Source organism: Pleurodeles waltl, chromosome 8 (genome assembly GCF_031143425.1).
Source record: "Pleurodeles waltl isolate 20211129_DDA chromosome 8, aPleWal1.hap1.20221129, whole genome shotgun sequence".
NCBI classification, from domain to species: Eukaryota; Metazoa; Chordata; class Amphibia; order Caudata; family Salamandridae; genus Pleurodeles; species Pleurodeles waltl.
In genome coordinates, this window is record NC_090447.1 from 1507502045 (window position 1) to 1507509544 (window position 7500).

Here is a 7500-nt window from a genome sequence, read left to right on the forward strand (position 1 = left end):
CTCCTTCACAAACTTCTTACAGAGGGCCAATCGCACACCCTGTTTTGCACCAGCCTCACAATCGCTTCATCTGCACTTACACACAGTCTCAGACTGCCCTTTCTTTAGGGCCCAGCACAAGCAGCAACAGACCAGCTCACCACCAGCAGCTTGGGGTGAGTGTGAAGTGCAGAAAGATTCTCAATTTTCCTTCAGAAAGAGTGTATTTTAGTGTTATTGCTGTTTTTTTATTTATTTTAAGAAATGAAAAAAGAGTAGAAGAAATAATAAATGAAAAGTAACATAAGAGAGGATTCTATGCATTTGTTCTAAGACGTGCACCACCTCCTGTCTGCAAGAGGCAAAATGCCTACAGCACCTGGTATTCCCAGTCAGTCTCCCATCCAAGTACTAACCAGGCCCGACTCTGCTTAGCTTCTGAGATCAGACAAGATCAGGTGCATTCAGGGTGGTATGGCCGTAGGCAGAATGCACTCCTGTTTCAGGCCTCTTGTGTTGAGACAACCCACCGGTCTGGAGCCTGCTGCTCTCAAACACACCTGCACTCTACTGTTCACAAACTGCCCTCCTTCACAAACTTCTTACAGAGGGCCAAGCACACACCCTGTTTTGCAGCAGCCTTGCAATCGCTTCATCTGCACTTACACACAGTCTCAGACTGCCCTTTCTTTAGGGCTCAGCACAAGCAGCAGACCAGCTCACCACCAGCAGCTTGGGGTGAGTGTGAAGTGCAGAAAGATTCTCAATTTTCCTTCAGAAAGAGTGTATTTTAGTGTTATTGCTGTTTTTTTATTTATTTTAAGAAATGAAAAAAGAGTAGAAGAAATAATAAATGAAAAGTAACATAAGAGAGGATTCTATGCATTTGTTCTAAGACGTGCACCACCTACTGTCTGCAAGAGGCAAAATGCCTACAGCACCTGGTATTCCCAGGCAGTCTCCCACCCAAGTACTAACCAGGCCCGACGCTGCTTAGCTTCTGAGATCAGGCGCATTCAGAGTGGTATGGCCGTAGGCAGAATACACTCCTGTTTCAGGCCTCTTGTGTTGAGACAGCCCGCCGGTCTGGAGCCTGCTGCTCTCAAACACACCTGCACTCTACTGTTCACAAACTGCCCTCCTTCAGAAACTTTTTACGGAGGGCCAATCGCACACCCTGTTTTGCACCAGCCTCACAATCGCTTCATCTGCACTTACACACAGTCTCAGACTGCCCTTTCTTTAGGGCCCAGCACAAGCAGCAACAGACCAGCTCACCACCAGCAGCTTGGGGTGAGTGTGAAGTGCAGAAAGATTCTCAATTTTCCTTCGGAAAGAGTGTATTTTAGTGTTATTGCTGTTTTTTTATTTATTTTAAGAAAGGAAAAAAGAGTAGAAGAAATAATAAATGAAAAGTAACATTAGAGAGGACTCTATGCATTTGTTCTAAGATGTGCACCACCTACTGTCTGCAAGAGGCAAAATGCCTACAGCACCTGGTTTTCCCAGGCAGTCTTCCATCCAAGTACTAACCAGGCCCGACGCTGCTTAGCTTCTGAGATCAGACACATTTGGGGTGGTATGGCCGTAGGCAGAATACACTCCTGTTTCAGGCCTCTTGTGTTGAGACAACCCACAGGTCTGGAGCCTACTGCTCTCAAACACACCTGCACTCTACTGTTCACAAACTGCCCTCCTTCACAAACTTCTTACAGAGGGCCAAGCACACACCCTGTTTTGCACCAGCCTCGCAATTGCTTCACCTTCACTTACACACAGTCTCAGACTGCCCTTTCTTTAGGGCCCAGCACAAGCAGCAGACCAGCTCAGCACCAGCAGCTTGGGGTGAGTGTGAAGTGCAGAAAAATTCTCAATTTTCCTTCAGAAAGAGTGTATTTTAGTGTTATTGCTGTTTTTTTATTTATTTGAAGAAAGGAAAAAAGAGTAGAAGAAATAATAAAGGAAAAGTAACATTAGAGAGGACTCTATGCATTTGTTCTAAGACGTGCACCACCTACTGTCTGCAAGAAGCAAAATGCCTACAGCACCTGGTATTCCCAGGCAGTCTCCCATCCAAGTACTAACCAGGCCCGACTCTGCTTAGCTTCTGAGATCAGACGAGATCAGGCGCATTCAGGGTGGTATGGCCATAGGCAGAATACACTCCTGTTTCAGGCCTCTTGTGTTGAGACAGCCCGCCGGTCTGGAGCCTGCTGCTCTCAAACACACCTGCACTCTACTGTTCACAAACTGCCCTCCTTCACAAACTTCTTACAGAGGGCCAATCGCACACCCTGTTTTGCACCAGCCTCACAATCGCTTCATCTGCACTTACACACAGTCTCAGACTGCCCTTTCTTTAGGGCCCAGCACAAGCAGCAACAGACCAGCTCACCACCAGCAGCTTGGGGTGAGTGTGAAGTGCAGAAAGATTCTCAATTTTCCTTCAGAAAGAGTGTATTTTAGTGTTATTGCTGTTTTTTTATTTATTTTAAGAAAGGAAAAAAGAGTAGAAGAAATAATAAATGAAAAGTAACATTAGAGAGGACTCTATGCATTTGTTTTAAGACGTGCACCACCTACTGTCTGCAAGAGGCAAAATGCCTACAGCACCTGGTATTCCCAGGCGGTCTCGCATGCAAGTACTAACCATGCCCGACGCTGCTTAGCTTCTGAGATCAGACGAGATCAGTCACATTCAGGGTGGTATGGCCGTAGGCAAAAACACACTCCTGTTTCAGGCCTCTTGTGTTGAGACAACCCACCGGTCTGGCGCCTGCTGCTCTCAAACACACCTGCACTCTACTGTTCACAAACTGCCCTCCTTCACAAACTTCTTACAGAGGGCCAATCGCACACCCTGTTTTGCACCAGCCTCACAATCGCTTCATCTGCACTTACACACAGTCTCAGACTGCCCTTTCTTTAGGGCCCAGCACAAGCAGCAGACCAGCTCACCACCAGCAGCTTGGGGTGAGTGTGAAGTGCAGAAAGATTCTCAATTTTCCTTCAGAAAGAGTGTATTTTAGTGTTATTGCTGTTTTTTTATTTATTTTAAGAAATGAAAAAAGAGTAGAAGAAATAATAAATGAAAAGTAACATAAGAGAGGATTCTATGCATTTGTTCTAAGACGTGCACCACCTCCTGTCTGCAAGAGGCAAAATGCCTACAGCACCTGGTATTCCCAGTCAGTCTCCCATCCAAGTACTAACCAGGCCCGACTCTGCTTAGCTTCTGAGATCAGACAAGATCAGGTGCATTCAGGGTGGTATGGCCGTAGGCAGAATGCACTCCTGTTTCAGGCCTCTTGTGTTGAGACAACCCACCGGTCTGGAGCCTGCTGCTCTCAAACACACCTGCACTCTACTGTTCACAAACTGCCCTCCTTCACAAACTTCTTACAGAGGGCCAAGCACACACCCTGTTTTGCAGCAGCCTTGCAATCGCTTCATCTGCACTTACACACAGTCTCAGACTGCCCTTTCTTTAGGGCTCAGCACAAGCAGCAGACCAGCTCACCACCAGCAGCTTGGGGTGAGTGTGAAGTGCAGAAAGATTCTCAATTTTCCTTCAGAAAGAGTGTATTTTAGTGTTATTGCAGTTTTTTTATTTATTTTAAGAAATGAAAAAAGAGTAGAAGAAATAATAAATGAAAAGTAACATAAGAGAGGATTCTATGCATTTGTTCTAAGACGTGCACCACCTACTGTCTGCAAGAGGCAAAATGCCTACAGCACCTGGTATTCCCAGGCAGTCTCCCACCCAAGTACTAACCAGGCCCGACGCTGCTTAGCTTCTGAGATCAGGCGCATTCAGAGTGGTATGGCCGTAGGCAGAATACACTCCTGTTTCAGGCCTCTTGTGTTGAGACAGCCCGCCGGTCTGGAGCCTGCTGCTCTCAAACACACCTGCACTCTACTGTTCACAAACTGCCCTCCTTCAGAAACTTTTTACGGAGGGCCAATCGCACACCCTGTTTTGCACCAGCCTCACAATCGCTTCATCTGCACTTACACACAGTCTCAGACTGCCCTTTCTTTAGGGCCCAGCACAAGCAGCAACAGACCAGCTCACCACCAGCAGCTTGGGGTGAGTGTGAAGTGCAGAAAGATTCTCAATTTTCCTTCGGAAAGAGTGTATTTTAGTGTTATTGCTGTTTTTTTATTTATTTTAAGAAAGGAAAAAAGAGTAGAAGAAATAATAAATGAAAAGTAACATTAGAGAGGACTCTATGCATTTGTTCTAAGACGTGCACCACCTACTGTCTGCAAGAGGCAAAATGCCTACAGCACCTGGTATTCCCAGGCAGTCTTCCATCCAAGTACTAACCACGCCCGACGCTGCTTAGCTTCTGAGATCAGACGTGATCAGGCACATTCGGGGTGGTATGGCCGTAGGCAGAATACACTCCTGTTTCAGGCCTCTTGTGTTGAGACAACCCACAGGTCTGGAGCCTGCTGCTCTCAAACACACCTGCACTCTACTGTTCACAAACTGCCCTCCTTCACAAACTTCTTACAGAGGGCCAAGCACACACCCTGTTTTGCACCAGCCTCGCAATTGCTTCACCTTCACTTACACACAGTCTCAGACTGCCCTTTCTTTAGGGCCCAGCACAAGCAGCAGACCAGCTCAGCACCAGCAGTTTGGGGTGAGTGTGAAGTGCAGAAAAATTCTCAATTTTCCTTCAGAAAGAGAGTATTTTAGTGTTATTGCTGTTTTTTTATTTATTTGAAGAAAGGAAAAAAGAGTAGCAGAAATAATAAAGGAAAAGTAACATTAGAGAGGACTCTATGCATTTGTTCTAAGACGTGCACCACCTAGTGTCTGCAAGAGGCAAAATGCCTACAGCACCTGGTATTCCCAGGCAGTCTTCCATCCAAGTACTAACCACGCCCGACGCTGCTTAGCTTCTGAGATCAGACGAGATCAGGCACATTCGGGGTGGTATGGCCGTAGGCAGAATACACTCCTGTTTCAGGCCTCTTGTGTTGAGACTACCCACAGGTCTGGAGCCTGCTGCTCTCAAACACACCTGCACTCTACTGTTCACAAACTGCCCTCCTTCACAAACTTCTTACAGAGGGCCAAGCACACACCCTGTTTTGCACCAGCCTCGCAATTGCTTCACCTTCACTTACACACAGTCTCAGACTGCCCTTTCTTTAGGGCCCAGCACAAGCAGCAACAGACCAGCTCACCACCAGCAGCTTGGGGTGAGTGTGAAGTGCAGAAAGATTCTCAATTTTCCTTCAGAAAGAGTGTATTTTAGTGTTATTGCTGTTTTTTTATTTATTTTAAGAAAGGAAAAAAGAGTAGAAGAAATAATAAATGAAAAGTAACATTAGAGAGGACTCTATGCATTTGTTTTAAGACGTGCACCACCTACTGTCTGCAAGAGGCAAAATGCCTACAGCACCTGGTATTCCCAGGCGGTCTCGCATGCAAGTACTAACCATGCCCGACGCTGCTTAGCTTCTGAGATCAGACGAGATCAGTCACATTCAGGGTGGTATGGCCGTAGGCAAAAACACACTCCTGTTTCAGGCCTCTTGTGTTGAGACAACCCACCGGTCTGGCGCCTGCTGCTCTCAAACACACCTGCACTCTACTGTTCACAAACTGCCCTCCTTCACAAACTTCTTACAGAGGGCCAATCGCACACCCTGTTTTGCACCAGCCTCACAATCGCTTCATCTGCACTTACACACAGTCTCAGACTGCCCTTTCTTTAGGGCCCAGCACAAGCAGCAGACCAGCTCACCACCAGCAGCTTGGGGTGAGTGTGAAGTGCAGAAAGATTCTCAATTTTCCTTCAGAAAGAGTGTATTTTAGTGTTATTGCTGTTTTTTTATTTATTTTAAGAAATGAAAAAAGAGTAGAAGAAATAATAAATGAAAAGTAACATAAGAGAGGATTCTATGCATTTGTTCTAAGACGTGCACCACCTCCTGTCTGCAAGAGGCAAAATGCCTACAGCACCTGGTATTCCCAGTCAGTCTCCCATCCAAGTACTAACCAGGCCCGACTCTGCTTAGCTTCTGAGATCAGACAAGATCAGGTGCATTCAGGGTGGTATGGCCGTAGGCAGAATGCACTCCTGTTTCAGGCCTCTTGTGTTGAGACAACCCACCGGTCTGGAGCCTGCTGCTCTCAAACACACCTGCACTCTACTGTTCACAAACTGCCCTCCTTCACAAACTTCTTACAGAGGGCCAAGCACACACCCTGTTTTGCAGCAGCCTTGCAATCGCTTCATCTGCACTTACACACAGTCTCAGACTGCCCTTTCTTTAGGGCTCAGCACAAGCAGCAGACCAGCTCACCACCAGCAGCTTGGGGTGAGTGTGAAGTGCAGAAAGATTCTCAATTTTCCTTCAGAAAGAGTGTATTTTAGTGTTATTGCAGTTTTTTTATTTATTTTAAGAAATGAAAAAAGAGTAGAAGAAATAATAAATGAAAAGTAACATAAGAGAGGATTCTATGCATTTGTTCTAAGACGTGCACCACCTCCTGTCTGCAAGAGGCAAAATGCCTACAGCACCTGGTATTCCCAGGCAGTCTCCCATCCAAGTACTAACCAGGCCCGACTCTGCTTAGCTTCTGAGATCAGACAAGATCAGGTGCATTCAGGGTGGTATGGCCGTAGGCAGAATGCACTCCTGTTTCAGGCCTCTTGTGTTGAGACAACCCACCGGTCTGGAGCCTGCTGCTCTGAAACACACCTGCACTCTACTGTTCACAAACTGCCCTCCTTCACAAACTTCTTACAGAGGTCCAAGCACACACCCTGTTTTGCACCAGCCTTGCAATCGCTTCATCTGCACTTACACACAGTCTCAGACTGCCCTTTCTTTAGGGCTCAGCACAAGCAGCAGACCAGCTCACCACCAGCAGCTTGGGGTGAGTGTGAAGTGCAGAAAGATTCTCAATTTTCCTTCAGAAAGAGTGTATTTTAGTGTTATTGCTGTTTTTTTATTTATTTTAAGAAATGAAAAAAGAGTAGAAGAAATAATAAATGAAAAGTAACATAAGAGAGGATTCTATGCATTTGTTCTAAGACGTGCGCCACCTACTGTCTGCAAGAGGCAAAATGCCTACAGCACCTGGTATTCCCAGGCAGTCTCCCACCCAAGTACTAACCAGGCCCGACGCTGCTTAACTTCTGAGATCAGACGAGATCAGGCGCATTCAGAGTGGTATGGCCGTAGGCAGAACACACTCCTGTTTCAGGCCTCTTGTGTTGAGACAGCCCGCCGGTCTGGAGCCTGCTGCTCTCAAACACACCTGCACTCTACTGTTCACAAACTGCCCTCCTTCAGAAACTTTTTACGGAGGGCCAATCGCACACCCTGTTTTGCACCAGCCTCACAATCGCTTCATCTGCACTTACACACAGTCTCAGACTGCCCTTTCTTTAGGGCCCAGCACAAGCAGCAACAGACCAGCTCACCACCACCAGCTTGGGGTGAGTGTGAAGTGCAGAAAGATTCTCAATTTTCCTTCGGAAAGAGTGTATT

General features: G+C 46.6%; 6 non-coding genes and 7 pseudogenes across 6 annotated transcripts; all 13 read right to left on the reverse strand.

Annotated features, from left to right (window-relative positions):
• Window positions 1–346: 346 nt before the first annotated feature.
• On the reverse strand, window positions 347–465 carry LOC138253205 (5S ribosomal RNA). The gene has a single exon (XR_011195902.1). It is a non-coding gene; the product is annotated as a 5S ribosomal RNA (ribosomal RNA).
• Window positions 466–908: 443 nt separating this feature from the next.
• Window positions 909–1017, reverse strand: LOC138256649 (5S ribosomal RNA; annotated as a pseudogene).
• Window positions 1018–1463: 446 nt separating this feature from the next.
• LOC138252290 (5S ribosomal RNA) lies at window positions 1464–1572 on the reverse strand (annotated as a pseudogene).
• Window positions 1573–2015: 443 nt separating this feature from the next.
• LOC138251600 (5S ribosomal RNA) lies at window positions 2016–2134 on the reverse strand. The gene has a single exon (XR_011195090.1). It is a non-coding gene; the product is annotated as a 5S ribosomal RNA (ribosomal RNA).
• A 446-nt stretch (window positions 2135–2580) lies between these two features.
• LOC138257129 (5S ribosomal RNA) lies at window positions 2581–2699 on the reverse strand (annotated as a pseudogene).
• A 444-nt stretch (window positions 2700–3143) lies between these two features.
• On the reverse strand, window positions 3144–3262 carry LOC138253206 (5S ribosomal RNA). The gene has a single exon (XR_011195903.1). It is a non-coding gene; the product is annotated as a 5S ribosomal RNA (ribosomal RNA).
• A 443-nt stretch (window positions 3263–3705) lies between these two features.
• LOC138256650 (5S ribosomal RNA) lies at window positions 3706–3814 on the reverse strand (annotated as a pseudogene).
• Window positions 3815–4260: 446 nt separating this feature from the next.
• Window positions 4261–4379, reverse strand: LOC138256403 (5S ribosomal RNA; annotated as a pseudogene).
• Window positions 4380–4822: 443 nt separating this feature from the next.
• On the reverse strand, window positions 4823–4941 carry LOC138256083 (5S ribosomal RNA; annotated as a pseudogene).
• Window positions 4942–5387: 446 nt separating this feature from the next.
• LOC138257130 (5S ribosomal RNA) lies at window positions 5388–5506 on the reverse strand (annotated as a pseudogene).
• Window positions 5507–5950: 444 nt separating this feature from the next.
• LOC138253207 (5S ribosomal RNA) lies at window positions 5951–6069 on the reverse strand. The gene has a single exon (XR_011195904.1). It is a non-coding gene; the product is annotated as a 5S ribosomal RNA (ribosomal RNA).
• Window positions 6070–6512: 443 nt separating this feature from the next.
• LOC138252500 (5S ribosomal RNA) lies at window positions 6513–6631 on the reverse strand. Its single transcript, XR_011195233.1, has one exon. It is a non-coding gene; the product is annotated as a 5S ribosomal RNA (ribosomal RNA).
• A 443-nt stretch (window positions 6632–7074) lies between these two features.
• LOC138254406 (5S ribosomal RNA) lies at window positions 7075–7193 on the reverse strand. Its single transcript, XR_011197069.1, has one exon. It is a non-coding gene; the product is annotated as a 5S ribosomal RNA (ribosomal RNA).
• Between the last annotated feature and the right edge of the window lie 307 nt (window positions 7194–7500).